Source organism: Protopterus annectens, chromosome 8.part0 (genome assembly GCF_019279795.1).
Source record: "Protopterus annectens isolate FY-2018-M chromosome 8.part0, PAN1.0, whole genome shotgun sequence".
In the NCBI taxonomy this organism is placed as follows: domain Eukaryota; kingdom Metazoa; phylum Chordata; order Ceratodontiformes; family Protopteridae; genus Protopterus; species Protopterus annectens.
In genome coordinates this window covers 949,633,748-949,650,560 of record NC_056741.1, presented here as the reverse complement: position 1 = coordinate 949,650,560, position 16,813 = coordinate 949,633,748, and the positions used below count along the sequence as shown (strand labels likewise).

General features: G+C 41.5%; 1 protein-coding gene across 1 annotated transcript in view; it reads right to left on the bottom strand.

The window, feature by feature from the left end:
• The window catches only part of LOC122808363 (unconventional myosin-Ie-like), a gene marked incomplete in the record, with an annotated part of 1,223,059 nt that overhangs the window by 955,023 nt on the left and 251,223 nt on the right, over window positions 1-16,813 (bottom strand).

Genomic DNA, 16,813 nt, shown 5'->3' with positions numbered 1-16,813 from the left:
AGTTTATTGGCCATTTGGGAAGCTTTTCCATCTCTTTCAACCTTCTGATTTAAAAGCCTGTGTTTGCGCTCATTTCCTGCCTTTCCTGTTACTAGTCTAGTCCAGGTACAGATTTGCTGTATCCAGGACTCTTTGTAAGCTTCTGAGCCCCCCAAGCCTTTCTGTGTTAGAGGAAGGCTTTCTAGCTTATCAGTGGGAGTGGTAAGCACTAGGTAGCCTGTCTACCATGAGAGGAGAGGTACTTGGCCCAAAAATTGTAGTTTACTGAACATTTGGACAGTTTGTCCGTCTCTTTCAACTTTCTGGTTTAAAAGACCACATCCACACTTGTTGCCCATCTTTCCTGTAACTAACCTACTGGGTAGCACTAGAAAGCCCTAAACTGATACAAGTCTTCTAGCTTAGAGGAGAGACTTTGGAGTGATTAAGTATCAGTTTTCTGTACTTTCTTGCTGTACTTAACTGTTTTCCACCTAAACGCAGATTTTCCAGCATTTATTGTGATTTAAAAGCTTGTTTTTTTTCACATATTGTACTTATTTGACTGCCTGCACTTTTAAAAAGTTGTTTTTGTTTATGTATTTATTTGTTTATTTCCAGTTTGGTGACCGGGGAGGTCCACTGGGCTTAGGGAGCCCGTTTTCAGTGGAGGCCCGGGGAGAAAAGCTCCAAAAGCACAGTAACAATAAGCAAATAAAATATTATTACATATCTATAATACACAGTGACAATAAGCAAAAAGTTATATTACATAGTAAAATATATTAGGGTACAGTCAGAAAATGGCAACATGCATTACATACATACATTTGTAAGTTATATTCATACATACAATTGTATTAGGATTGGGACAAGTTGAGACAGACTGTTGCACTGAGATGTAGATGATGACAGTAAAGCTGTAAAATAACAGTTGTTATTCATTAGAATGTAGTTACAGAATGACTATTTTAAACACAAATTTGCATAGAGAGGTGAATGTAGGTGGAAAGTACATTATTTAAAAAGTATCGAGATGAGACAGACAGAAAAGAACTAGAGAAGGTGGGGTGTATACATCACCATTCAGGATAAGAAGTGTATACATCCTCATTCAGGATGATAAGTGAGGATGATTTAGTTAATAGCATCAAAGTTTAAAAATTGCCAGTAGAGAGAATCTTCCCCAGAAGGGGAAGGAGGACAGTTGGAAAGCTATTTACAATATATACATTTAAGATAAAGAATGCTAAGTAATGTTATATTCAAAGTGAGGCTACTGTTTTAGGTAGTCAGTATAGGGTAGATTAACTTGTGATAAGGGCTTAGTGGGCTAGGTGGGTTGAGTGCAACTGCAGTTCCAATTTTGGGTGAAGTGGGAATGGAGCTGAGCTTTGATGTGTTCAAGGTTTTCTGACATTCTTGGAGAGGGAGGGAGAGAATTCCATTTTTTTGCTAGGGAAAATGATAGGAGAAGTTGGCCGGCTGGACTGTTTGGTTTGTATACAGAAAGTAGATTTTGGTGGGCAGATCTTAGAGTTCTGTGAGGGGTGTATGTTGGTAAGATGTTAGTTAGAGCTGGGCAACTCATGGGTTTAAAAATTAGTTTGTGGGCTGAAGTGAGTTGGAGGTAGATAAGGAAGTTGGGAAGTTCTAGACACTGAAGCTGGTGGAAACAAACAGTGGTGGGAGGTGTATTTGGATTTAGTGGCGAATTTAGAGATTTTGTTGTAACAGATTTCTAGTTTTGAAGTGATAGAGGAAGATAGGTTAGTTAGAAGAGGAGCACCATACAATAGTGATGGTAGTAAGTAGGTAGTGCCAAGTGTTTGTCTTGTAGATGGTGAGAGAGAGTGGGAGTTTCTGTTCAACATAACAAGTTTTTGATGCGTTTTCTTAATATTTAGCTGAATATGAGTATCGAATTTTAGGTGTTCATCAATAGTAACTCCATGAAGTTTAGCAGATGAAACAACTTCTATGATGGAGTTGGTATGGCTAACTATTTTGAAAGAGTTTTTGTTGATAGTGAGGGATTTAGAGGGAGTAAAATGTAATACCTTAAATTTGTTGGCATTTAGGGAGAGGTGATTTTGAAGCATCCAGTTCTCTGTAGTTGAGAAGTCATTTTGAGTTAGTTTTTGGAGCTTTGGTAGGTTAGAAGCGGAGCAGACTAGGGTTGAGTCATCTGCGTATTGTACTATCTTAGTGTTTGGGATGGCAGCATGGAAATCATTAATGAATATATTAGAGAGCATTGGACCAAGTATGGATCCTTGGGGAACCCCAGTTGGGGTGGGGAGAAAGGTTGAGATGCCAGTTTGCCACTTGACAGCCTGAGATCTGTCAGTGAGATAGCTACTGAACCAGGTTAGGCTGTTTTGAGATAGATTAAGGTCAGAGAGGTGTATAAGGAGGTGGGAGTGGGAGACACTGTCAATTGCTTTGGAGAGATCAAGGAGGACTGTAGATACAATTTCTCCGGAGTCTTGGGCATGGTTTACTATGTCTAGGTAAGAGAGAAGAGCAGTTATAGTACTGTGGCCAGTGCAGAAACTGTGCTGAGTAGGGGTGAACAGTTGATTATTGGTAAGGAAAGGCATGATCTGGAGGTGGATGCATTTTTCAAGAATTTTTGAGATGGGGAGAGAATGGCTATAGATCAGAAGTTGTTATTTTTGCTTCCTTTGTGGAGGGGTAGGATAAAGGCATGGCGCCATAGTTTGGGTACATAGGATTCCTGAATGGATCTATTAATGAGAATGCTGATAGGGACTGCAATACCATCAGCTGCAAGTCTTAGGAATAGTGGGGGATATAGTCAGGGGCATTGGAACATGGCTTGAGTTTGGAGAGAAGTTTTTTTTTTATGTAAGCAGTGGATATGGGTTTGAGTTGAAATGATGGGGGATTGCTGGGGATGGGAGGTTTGGTAGAGGTTAGGGAGGAGGCTTTGAGGGTGGTGGAGGGGTCATTATTTGGGAAGGTCTTGGTGAGTTCTGCTATGGAGTTTGTAAAGAAGGAGTTGAATAGAGTAGCTATTTCTAGATCTGTTTTGATGGTGTCTGGGCAAGGGTTTTGTTTAGTACCTGGGTTTAGAAGAGAGTTGATGGAGTTCCAAAATTGTTTGGGGTTTTTGGAATGGTTAGCCTGGAGTTTGGTATAGTAGGATTTTTTGTCTTTTATAATTTGTTTTTTGACTAGGTTGTGGAGTTGCTTATATTTCAGAAGGGAGTCGGGTTCTTTATTGTGGTGATAAAGTTTCCAGGCCTTGTCTCTTTGTTGCATAAGAGTTTTAGTTTCTTTAGTTAGACATGGGGCAGAGTTGGGTTTTATACGTTTTCTTCTAGTTGGGGCTTGGGAGTTCAGGGTATTTAAGAAGGTAGAGTTAAAGAAGTCTACAGCATTATCTTGAGGAAGAGTTTTTACGCTGTCCCAGTTTGTGAGTTTGAGGGAGTAGGAAAAAGTTGTGGGTTTAAAGTTAGTGAGGTTTTAAGTATGGATGTATTGGTGAAGGTGAGGAGTGGAGGCGGTTTCTCTATGGATGAAGGCTGGCAAAAGGTCACTCATGGAGTTTGGTAAGGTGCCTGAGTGTGAGATTTTATTTGGGTGGGAGGCAAGCATCCAGTCAAGAGTGGTCCCTGGGGGATTCTTTATGTTGGGTCTGGTGATGTCACATATAAGTTGTGTGAAGTTAAATAGATTAATAGAAATTGAGGGAGTTTTGGAATTGATTTTGTTCCAGTCAATGTTCACATCCCCTAAAATGTATGTCTCAAGTGTAATATTGTTGTGGCCCATAGAAGTATTTCTTCAAATGTATTGCTGTTGTTTCCAGGGGGAATGTAGAGGGCCATAACACAAATGTTTTTATGGTCATTCATTTTGAGTATTCCTATGACTAGTTCAGCTTTATTGAACTGAGGAATGGGGTTTGGGTAGGGAGTGATGGAGAGTAGACTAGAGTAAATTAAGGCTACTCCTCCTCCTTTCTTATTTTGGCAGACTTGTCTGAGTGCTTGGAACACAGGGGGTAGGATTTCAGAGTCAGGAATGTGGGGGTTTAGCCAGGTCTCAGAGACTGCAACTATATCTGGTAGAGTATGGTTTAGCCAAGCCTGGAAGTGGGATATTTTATTTCTCAAACTCTAGGTGTTAATGGTAAGTAGATTGAGATATTTAGGCTTGGTGGTATGGGTAGTGATTGGAGGAGTGTGGTTGGTCCTAGCCTTTGGTCCAGGGTTGGGGTGTATGTCTCCTGATAAGAAGAGGTTGGCAAAGGAAGATGTGAGCAGGAGCTTGGGTTTGCTACTTGTGGGGAAATCAATATTGCTTTAGGTGTGTTGTGCTTCAATGAGGAGGATGTGATCTTACGTTTGTAGTACTGGAGTGGATTTGGTTGAACAAGAGAGGAGGATATGGTGTGAAAGTGGGAGGTTGTAGGGATAGGAAGGGAGTTGGTTGAGGAGATGGGGGTAGGAAACAACGGGGAGTTTGGAGTTGGGAAAAGAGGTAGCATGGATCAGAGTGATTAGAAGAAGTAAGAAGATTGAGTGGCAGGGAAGGGTTACAGAAAGTGGAGAGAGCATGGTAAATTGAGGAGTTGGGAAAAGGTAGTTTGGTGTCAGTGGGTAAGTGTGAGAGAAGACGTGAGGGGTGTGGAAAAGTGTAGGGGGTATAATGGATAAGGTTGGGATGAGGTTGGTTAATTGGTGGAGGATGGGAGTGGTTTGATGAGAAGAAGAGTGTGGGATTGGGTGACAGATAATGGGGTGAAGAATAGAGGTGGGACTAAAGGTAGGAGTAATGGGGGCGGGTGGTAATTGGGTCAGGGTAGGGGAGCGGAGTGAGTCCGCAGGGTGAACGGAGCAGGTTGGAGCAAAGAAGAGTTAGTCAGCAGAGCAGAAAACAATCAGTGAAGCAGAGAGCAGAGCTCTGGTGAGGGGGTACAGGGGAGGGGCACTGGGTCAACAAAGTATCCAAGCAGCTAACGCCTTACTAACACAGCCTGTTTGGGTTGAAATGTAATACTTTACTTAATGCAGTAAGTTCGTAGATTACATGGTTCAGATACTAGCTTCTGGGGGTTAAACTAAGGATTCTATATATTTACAAGGTTTAGATAAGGGAGGATATTCGGGGTGCAGAGTGAGAAGGGAAATGGCTACTAGGAGTCTTGGCAGGGAGCGTGCTCTATCCACCTAGCAAGAAATTAGGCAAAGTTACAATACATTATGTGAGGTAAACATCAATTAACATACTTTCTCAGCTCCTTGAAACTGTACTGTTCAGGGAGTAGATTGGAACCTTTCTTGTTGGGGGTGAAGCAGATAGATACAAGTCTATCTGTGTGATCAGTTATTAGCTGTTCAGCAGGGCACAGTCACTAGGTGATTGTTTTAGGCGAGCAGGATGGATTTTTTCTCAGCTCCTTGAAAGTGTACTGCTCAGGGAGTAGATTAGAACCTTTCTTGTTGGGGGTGAAGCAGATAGATACATGTCTATCTGTGTGATCAGTTCTTAGCTGTTCAGCAGGGCACAGTCACTAGGCGATTGTTTTAGGCGAGCAGGATGGATTGTGTAGGTGTGGATGCTAAAGCCAGGGACACGCAGCAGCCAAGAACAGGACTGGGGATTTAAAGATGGCGCCTCATGGGAAAAATAATTTGTTTATCTGTTGTAGGCTACACACTAAAGAGCGATAATCTTTCCTGATCGTTTGTAGTCGTTTAAAGCTGTTTTAAGTGTATTTTTTTTACTGTTTTCGCCTTATCTTTTTTTTTAAAAAAAATTCCTTGTTTCCTGCCTTTCCAAGCTAGTATAGTCCAGTTTTCAGGCTAGTGCTGAATTCAGGGCTGTGATACTAGTTTCTGAGTTGCCCATACCTTACTTGGTTAGAAGGAAGTTTCTCTGTTCACCTGTGAGAGAGAGGAGCTTTGAGCAAGCTATCTGTCCCTGGAGGAGTGGTTCCAGCCCAGAAGTTAGTATTTTATTGGCCATTTTGGGGTAACACTCTAGCCCAGAAGTTAGTAGATTATTGGCCATTTTGGGCTAATTTCTCTCTCTTTCATTTCCTTACTAAAAATCATGTTTGCATGGTTTTGTGCACCGGGCAGCTCCAGTTAGCTACAGTTACATTATTCCCGGCTCCACTAAGTCTCCTCTTCAGTTTTTCCCTTGAAACTAGTCTAACTCTCAACCTAAGCACTCAAAAAGCATCCTACAGCCCAGCACTTGCTCAGACCTAATAGCAAGCACTAATACACCCTGACACTGATTGCCCAGCAGGGCAAGGCTCTTTAATCACCCCTCACCAACCAAGCGATTAAGCAGCTCACCCTACTATTCAGGCCTGACCAAAGGGCAATTTCAGGTGTACTCTCCAGTCCAGCTGGTGAATCTGGATATCCTGAGGCAATGCTACAACTGCCTCATGTACACAGACAACCTCTCCTCCTACCACAAAACACTAAGATATGCAAAAGATGCAATTATACAGCCAAACTGGAAGCTAAGCTGTCTCCACCCAAGACTGGAACAGACAGTCAAGAGGAGAAGGTTAACACTTGCACCACACCTCCAGCTACACACAGACCTACTAAAACAGCACTGGCAAAAAATACACATAAATACACAAATCATACTTGGAGGCTCTAAATAAAAACCTGCAAAAGCATCAGAGACCTCCAAAGCAGACACCCAAACAACCTGCACCTCTTGTCACAAACTAGACAACACATAAAATGCAAAATCAGTGTGGCGCACAATCACAGCCCTAAGGCGAAATAACATACCTAACACACTAGTAATAGGTGACTCTATAGTAAGGTACAGTGACGTCCCACTCACTAGGCTGGACAAGCAGAAGGTTACTGTTAGCTGCCTTGCCTGTCGGGAGCCAGAATCTGCCACATAACACAAGCACTCAGGTCACTCCAGAACAAGTACAAATATGACTCTGTCATTGTTCATGTTGGTGTGAATGAGAAGTACCTCCCTGGACTACATGAAGAGAGACATGGAAGAGCTCTCTGATCATGTAGCCCAGGCTTGTATGACCCTGACCCTGAGTAGCATCCTGCCCTCACCAAGAATGCTACCTCAGTATAAAGAAAAATGATCAATTTTGACAATTGGCTAAGCTTCTGGTGTCATTCAAAGGGGATCCGGTGTCTGTCAGCCTGGGACGACATGCTCGATAAGCCATGTTGCTTCGCAAGAGATGGCTTGCACCTGTCACCCCTAGCTTTCGAATACTGGCCAAGGCTCTTGCTGCCCCCATAGTGTCTTTTTTAGGCAAAGCTCAAAAGTCGAACCTACCTCCGTAAACGGCACAATTAAAAAACTGAGGGTTATGCTACTCAACGCCAAGAGTTTAAATCTCAAAATGCATGTGCTCGTAGCACTCTTCAGTATGGAGAATGTCGACATCTGTGCAGTAACTGAAACCTGGTTCAAGGCTTCAGAGAGCACCCCAGCACTACCGGGCTACAACTCATACCACACATTTCGGCCACAGAACACAGACCGAAACACAAAAGGAGGGGGTATATCCGTATTCATCAAGGATACCTACACCTCCAGGTTAGTGGTGCAGCACGATACCTCTGAGATCATCCATGTGCAACTAACATCGGGCAAATCTGCAATGCAAATTGTGGCCTGCTACAGATCACCGTCCATGACCCAGGACCACCACTCCACCTTTCTGGAGACATTGGAAAACATGAGGGTCCTACCGAACACCCTGATATTGTGCAACTTCAATTACCCTATCATTCACTGGGAAAACTACTCGAGTACAAACTCCCAGGCACTGCGCTTCCTGGAATTCATCAACTCAAACGCCCTGGATCTGCTATCCCCTACCAGATGTGAAAACATATTGGACCTGGTCATCACCAACATGGGTGACAGGTGTTCCACACTGGAGGTCAACCCGTCACTGGCTAGATCAGACCATAAACAAATCACTCTGGATGTCCACACCCCACCACCACCCTCAACTAAGGAAACCACAGTAAAAAACTTTTCTAAAGCAAACTTCACCTTACTTAAGACAGAGGTGGTAAGTTTCACAGCCCCCACACTAAAGGATAATGCTGCCCAAGATGCAGAAACCTTTACAATTGCACTCTGTGAGCACATACAAGGATGCATGGATCATGCCATCCCTAGCAAAACCAAGACTCACTCCTCTAAGAGAAGGAAACCAGTTTGGTGGACCCCTGCCATAAACAGGCTATACAATAGGAGGAGGAAACTTGTTCAGAAAAAAGCAAATCCCAAGAAGGAAAGACATCCCTGACCAGTATCAGTAAGAAACTAAGGTCCCTCAAGAAATCATCCAAGGTTAACTTCGAAAGAAAAATAGCCAAGGATTCAAAAGACAACCACAAAGCCTTCTTTAGCTATGTTAAGAATCTAAGTGGCAACTCGCAGATATGCACTGAACTAGTGTAAAACAGCACAAAATATACTGAACCTACTGATATTGCCAACATCCTGGCAGATAAAGTCAGTGCAAACTTCACCCCCTTCTCACCTCTAAAAGGGCCCACAACAATACCAGAAAAGTGTAGTGTCCCAAAAATCACAGATGCACAGGTGAAAACAGCCCTTTCAAAAGCCACAAACACAGCATCAATGGGACCAGATGGTGTCCCAGGCTGCGTCTTGCACGAACTACAGAACGAACTAACCTCCTACCTAAACACGCTCTTCAACCTCAGCCTCTCCACAGGCTACATGCCCATAGAATGGCACACAGCAATGGTTATTCCTCTCCACAAAGGAGGGGCCACAACTGACCCTGGTAACTATTGCCCCATAAGCCTGACTAGCCTGGTCTGCAAGGTTATGGAGTGCATCATCATGGAACTCATTAACAAAGACATTGGGAACCTCCAAACACTTGACCCGACCCAGTTCAGCTTTGTTAAGGGCAGATCATGCCTACTAAACCTAGTTGACTTCTTAGACACAGTCACCAAGGCCATAGATGAGGGAAAGGTGGTTCACACAGCCTACCTTGACCTCACCAAGGCTTTTGACACCATTCCCCACTCAGATATTATAGAAAAACTCACCAGTCTGAACATAAACCCCTACGTCACGAGATGGGTTGCCAACTGGCTTACAGACAGAACTCATACGGTAAGAATAGCGGGCCCCAGGTCCGACTCTAAACCATTCACAAGTGGTGTCCCGCAAGACTCGGTCCTGGGACCCCTACTGTTCGGCATATACTTCTCAGAAGTACAGGCAAACACAGGAGGACTATGGCTAACAAAGTTTGCTGATGACTGCAAACTGGGAGCCATAATTGACTCTCCGGCTGACACGGACATCCTCCAAAAGGGCCTTACTGAGATGGACACCTGGTGTCAAAGTCATGGCCTCAAGCTAAATGCCAAAAAATGCATAGTCATCCCGTTTGGGAAAAACAAAACACCCACGAATTACCACATAGGTGGCAGCTTCCTTAATACAGAAGAGGTAATAAGAGATCTGGGGACCCAGGTAGATAGTAATCTCTCCTTTGACAATCATATTGCGAAAGTAGTTAGGAAATCCTTCTATGTGGCCCACATAATTACTAAAGGGTTCGCATCTAGAAATAAAGAGGTTATAGTGCCCCTCTACTCGTCACTCATTAGACCCATCGTAGAGTACAATGCCCCATTTGGGATGTACCTCACAAGACACTTCCAACAGCTGGAAAGACCACAAAAGTACCTCACCAAGAGGATTACTGGCCTCAAACATACGTCCTATGCAGCCCGACTGAAAAACTCTGGCTATACTCAGTGGTATATTACTTAGAGGTGATCTCTGCCTGACTTACAAAGCCATGCCCAACTCAGAATTGATGGACATGCTCCACCTAAGGAAATCCAAGTCACTGCAAGCCACGCACTCTAGTGAGCTAAACCTCACCACAACAATAAATTGAACATGCTGGAGGGATAGATTCCTGTCACAGAGACTCCCCATGCTTTGGGACAAAATTCCAAACTACATCAGGCAGAGCCCCTCACTAACGCTCTTCAAGAGAAACCTTGACAAGTGGATGGGTAACAGAAAATACACCCCTGGGATCACTTCATTGGCTCTGCTTGACAGAGGATCAGTTAATTAATCAATGGGGTGGTGAAAGCCGACACTCTGGCTAGGCTTATAAATGCCCCTGGGCAGATAGCCTAGTACCTACCTATGAACCTATGTTCTCGAGCATATGAATTTCGACTTTCTGAATAATAGGGACCGATATATTTTATATATATATAAATATAAATAAATAAATAATTATATAAATATATATATATATATATATATATATATATATATATATAGACAGTCATATAGATACATATAAATAGGTAGTATATGTGTACATATATTTATGTGTGTGTGCATGTGTCTGTGTGTACATGTGTGTGCGTGTATGTGGTCACACAGTGCAGGTTATCAGGAAGTCTTACCACATCCAAAACAAAACAGGACACATGGGACAAGTGACTGGGAGCTCCTTGAGTAGCAGTGACCCTGTTATTCAGATATTCAGGCATCTATTTTTATGGCAATTCCTCTCAGACAATTGCTCTGTGTTCCTCATAATGGCTGTGCTGTCCTCAAACCCCAGAAGGAGAATTTTTTTTTTTAGGGAACCCCCACCCCCCAAAAAGAAATGGTTTCAGCATTGTTAGTACCACATCACATAGCAGTGTTCAGTGCAAAGCAGATGTCCTTCTCTCACGTCAATAACTGGCAAGCTCTCTTTTCAAAGTAACCCCTGTGATGGAAGGAACAAACATGTCTCTGTCAGGTCTTCATGTACTCGTGCATAAATTTATAGTCAAACTGGGCAAGGGTGGAGGCAGGCATCTGTTACTCCTGGCATACATGGAAGAGGTAACCAGGTAATGGGAAATAGCAGAGCTGAAATCCCTATTGATGCATGCTCAGACCTAAGCATTGGAGTCATCTACTACAATTATCAGAATTTATTGTTTAGGAGTTGGCAAATAACTGTCCAACTGATGTCTAGGAACCTGCATTGATCTGAGCTACACTTGGAAAACTCTCTGAAGCCTGTCTATCCACTGAAGAAGCTATTCCACACTCTGCCTACATAGGGCAATCACAGATAGGGCCAATAAGCTGGGCAAGCACCTACTCACATCCTGAAAAGGTAACTGCCAAGGTACCAGATCCATAATAAACTCAGTGGTGGAAAAACAGATTGTTTTTTTTTTTTTATATTCTGTTCATGTTTTTATTTAAGTGACAGGCACCTACTGCGGCAGATGCACCTGCTTGTCTCTAGAACAAGAACCCCCAGGCCTGCACAGGCCTGACAGGACTTCCACACAGCCACTTGCTCTCCTTCATAAATCCTTTTACTAAGGACATCTTGGCCCTCTTCATTTTAGGGCAAACATGCATTCAATGATATTTCAACTGTTTCCTGTACTTGGGGGGGGGGGGGGGGTTGCCAGTGGTTTGTCTGATAGGGGTGTAAAGGATATCCCTTGTTCCAACTCTAACAATTTCCTATGTCCACAAAGGCCGCAGGAAACCCTGCTCATCTTAGTAGTATCAATTTTATAATGTTCACAAAAACTTTGTAATGCTCACAGAAACTACTTTCATTTTTTCCCCAAGGCAAAGTAAGCACTTTGTAGGATAATTACTCAGGGGATTTTGTTTCCCCATAGGCATACTTCTCAGCGACATTTTCTAAGAATATCATCACTTGCCAAAAAAAATCTCATAAGAATAAATTTAACAGAAAAATATATATGCAAACATATATACATAAAAACAAGAAAAAAGGCAAGTGTCAGAACTGGGGGCTCACCATGTTTAAAACTTTGCTTGAAATTAATGGACGTCTCCACCTTAATACAGTTATGTATGCTGATATACTCCTCGTGGAATCAAGTAAAAATTAATCTGAGCTACAGTACCTGCTCCAAACCTGCAGACAGTTATTAAAACTCTCACTCTGTTCAAGCTGTACCATAGGATAGTCCATCTGCTGTGACCAATTGCATGTCACATCCTGGTGAGAAATGTGCTAACTCCCAGAACTGAATATGAGCTCTCACTGTTAGCCTTACATTCTAGTTCCAACACACAAAAACTACAGACTGCTTTTAAGAAGATATGCAGGCTTGTTTTACTCACCTTTTCTTGCAGTCATCACTGTAGCTTACTTAAAAAGCTTTAAATGATGACCTTTAAACAGCAAAACCACACTTATTAGCTCCCTCATTTTCAAAATATCAATACAGGGCAAATGTCCACCCATAAAAATCAAAACTACAAATAAGGCAGTCTTTAGGTAGACCAATGAAGAAAATATCTCCCACATCAGACCATGTTTTAAAACCACCACTGTGGTGAAAGAGCATTGCCAAAAATAAGCCCTTACATATGGAATGGTTTCAGTCGAAGTCAAACAAAAAACCTTGCAGCTCTTCAAAACATAACTAAAGGAACACCTGGCAAATTATCTACCCTGGTCTTGCTTTCGTAACATGACTAAATCACATCCATGTAATTGCCAACACCTACATAATTCTCTGCATTACTACATATTGTCAAGTAAATTCTTAATAAAAATGCCAATAGTGTATATATGTTAAATTATCTGTGTCTATTATTAATTTATTTTTCTGTGACTCATTCCTTGGACTTTTCTGTTTGTACATACTATTAGTATGTATTGTATAACATTTTTCCTTGTGTATTCCACGTTTCTGTAAAAAATGTCTCCTTGGACAGGGTCACTGCTTAAAGGAGCCTGCCGACCAGCCAACTTATCGTGTTATCAAAATGCAATCAATCAATAAATGTACTTGAATGACAGAGAGGTAGTTATTCATTCTCTTGGCAAAAAATATATACATAGGTGGAATTCTAACCTGATGGCAGCAAGAACAATCAGAATACTCATATTTAATGTACATCTTTAATACTGAAAAAAAAGAGCTGTACAAGGAACTGACCCTTGGGTACTCCAAAAGTCCAGGATTTGTGTCTGAATTTTTTTCATCTATGTCGAGTCTAGATGCTCTACACAGGAAGTAGCACTGAATTTATCAAAAAAATCCCTACCACTAAAGGTGGATTGGGAAGGCTGTACATTAAGAGAGAGTTTTCTGTTGTGCTGAAATTTTTTTTTTTTTTTTTTTTTTATAACTCTACACATACATTTGTAGTTAAAGATTCATTGTCATTGTTTGAGACATTAAAGAAAGAAGTTTCAAGAGGAAATATATAGTAATGCAGTACTATACAGAATGCACCGAAAAATGAACAAGAATAATGAAAGCATATTCAAACTTACATGAACTGGTTGTTACTATATACATACGTATATGTGAGACAGATGCTACTGTTCATATATTTGTGTACCAGACAGTTGAATATCAGACTGGAGTTTGTTTATCGGGGCTTGGAGAGTTGATTGTAGTCTGAATTGGCTGCTCAGGTACTGAATGATTCAAGACTGCCATCCATTCAACATGCACTGAATTCCACATCACATTGCTCATCACCACCAGGGCTGGGTTGTTGAAAATAATATTGTAATTTAAGAACTGCTTGGGCAGAAAGGGGAGCTCACAGCATATGGAAAAATCACTTCACTGTCTTAAATAAACAGTTGAAGCATCAAACACAACTGGAATACAAGGCCAAAGAAATTCAGTTCTGTAATGCTGAATGCAGAGTGTGGAGAGCGGAGGCTGAAGCTTCTTAAAACATCTCTGTAGGCAATTACTGTAAAAGTGGTCAAGGCACAACCTGCACACACTGAAAACAGTTACAGAGGCTCCTGAAAAGTAGGTACATCCAGCCAAAAATCAGGACATCTAATTAGCATAAACTTTGAATATCAAACAGCACACAACTCTTCCTGTTTCCAATAGAAATTTGAGACACCACTTAGAAACACATTTGAAAAACAGAATGTGACAAAAACTGTGGAAAATATATGTACATTATCAAACAGACATTGTCAAATCAACAGACCTTAATGAACTGTAGGGGCAAAAAGTGTTAACCTAAAATAAATAAAAGGGTAAAATAACGTGTTTAAAATGTGTTTTCAAATGTTGCATGCTGACTACAAATCAGAAATTAAATCTGAAAAATACTAAAGATCTAAATTACTGTACACAATACACCGAAAACTGAATGGTAAACCAGCAGCTGTAAACAATTGGAAACCAACACATATAAACTATAAACTGACAAACTGTTAGCAAGCTTAGTTTAATAAGCATGTAATCATTTTAAAAAATACCAAACTTGCAAATCAACAAAACACTATCTGACTGCCAAACTAATGTACTTTTTCTGTCTTGTTTCTATTAAAAAAGCTTCCTTCATATCCTCAAGATGAGGCTACAACACAGGTTCATAGGTATATATTAGGTTAATGTCCACTTGGGCCCTTACAAGCCTAACCAAGCTTTCCAAATGTAACTAGCATTTTTTTTTTGTACTCTAGAGGTTATTTATAGTGTATAGATTAATGGTTTTATGTAAGCTAGAGCATGGGTGGATCAAGCATTTGCAGGCTACTTCTGTCCGTTGGAGACACAGGTGCCAGGCCAGGTGTAAATTTTCAGTTTTCCATCCACTGGTCCAGTTTATATTCAAATATGGTTATAAAAAAGCTCTGTTTCACCTGGATGGGAAACATATTACAGAGAAGGGGGTATTCTCTGAGAAACATACCTGTCCTTCCAACAAGTCCCATTTATGTCACAGGCAAGGTTTAAATCTCTGGTTCAGGTTGTTTGATGCTACTTGTTTTGCAGATATGAAAAGGTCAATCAGAGCAGAATCCAAGACAAAGTATACGGATAGGACTTTGAGGCAATCCTCACAGGACATATTGTTTACTCCCTCTATTCTCTTAGTGAGACACCTCTATGGAGTGCCTGGGCAGGTACATTCCAAAGGGGGCATTGTACTCAATGATGGGTCTCATGAGGGTTGTATACAACAGAACAATGACATCCTTAGACCTGTATGCCATACCCTTGCTTACAAGTTGAGTGACATAGAATAATTTCCTTATTACCTTAGTCATATGTTGGTCAAAAGTCAGGTTGCTGTCTATGTACTTCCCCAAATTCCTGACTACTAAAGTCTACTCTTAGGGGTGTGTTGTCAATGAGGTAGCTTCCTAGGACAGCCAACTTTCCAAAGGGTACTATTATTCATTTCTTGGCACTGAATTTTAAACCATGGCTCTGGTATCAGTTATTTGTCTGCGTTAGCTCTTCCTGGAAGATATTAGTGTCTGGGGGGGGGGGGATTCTACCACTGCTCCTAGTTTGCAATCAGCAAACTTGACCAGCCAGAGGGCCTTGATGTCTGAGAAGCAGATGGCAAAAAGGAGTGGGCCCAGCACAGAACCCAGACGGACTCCTCTACTGACTGATCTCTTTGTGAAGGTGGACTCCCCTAGCCTAACTTCCTGTGTCCTGACAGCCAGCTGGCTATCCAGCCAGGCACATCCCTTTGCTTGTGACATCCATAGATGCATCTGACAGGTATGCAACCCACATTTTTCCGCAGTTGTGTGCCAAATCACACTAGCTTGTCCTCTATGCTGGGTTCATTCACATGTTGCAAGGCTATACAACTTGCTCCAGAATAGTTCCGGATAAAGATTCATATACAGGACAGAATCTGGGGACCTGGCATCCAAAATGAAAGTGGTATAAGTTTTCTTTCCAATCCCGTCTAACACCCTGGACTCCTTGTCTAAAAGTAAATAACTTTTTAACTAAATGAAATAATCAATCAGTAGATCACCCATCTAACTTCTGAACAAATCAAGCCTTCTGCAAGTAGTGAAAGACTATCTGCAAAATGAAGGGTCTGTATCTATATTTTGGGAGGTTTTGTTACGGATAAATCAGTAAATTGGATTAAGGAGGCATAGCCTAAAGATGGGATTGTTGCTCCTTATTCACTTCATGAAGTATTTCTGACAGACCATTTCCTTAAATCACAGTCAAACTACTCACTCAGGAAAATAACTGTTTAAGAACTAAAATCTTTAGGAGGGCGACTGCAGAACAACATCTACATCTGACTGGACCCAAGTGAAGAGTTTAACTTCCCCTCATTATCGTAATTTGAAAATAAGGAATTCACTTTTTAGATGAGTGCTTTTGCACCAATTACTTCAGATTTCTACAAGTACCTTTGGCTGGCTGGTTGACATATTTTTTTCACTTCTTTAAATGTAAGAAATTGAATCCTAAATCAAAAGACTCTTACATGCTGACCTCTGGGGTCTTACAGCAGAAAAAGTACAGTTGTGTACCTACCATAAATGTAGATGTTCGAGTATATTCACTGTTGCAGTCATTACAATTGGGTTATCCTGCTGGCAGGCTACCCGCAGTTGGCCTGAATTCCAAAGTCTAGGTCCAGCATCAGTTGCTGTTGCCTCCTCCCTGACCTCAGTGTGCCAGGGGTATAAAAGATGCAGCTGACGCCATTTTCTTCAGTTTTTCTTGCCCCAGATGTCAGTTGCCCCTAAAATGGTAGGCTAAATTATGCCAATAAGCATGCATGCACAAAAAACAACTTTTCCTTCATCTACAAGCAAATACACCACATAGGTTGTATAGAATAGAGAAGTACAGATAAGTTCCAGCAAAGGAAAAGGGGGATGGTGGGAGGGTAACCTGGACTGCAACAGTGAATACACTCAAACATCTACATTTATGGTAGGTACACAACTGTACTATGTTCATCGTGTTTCACTGTTGAAGTCATTACAATTGGGTTGAAT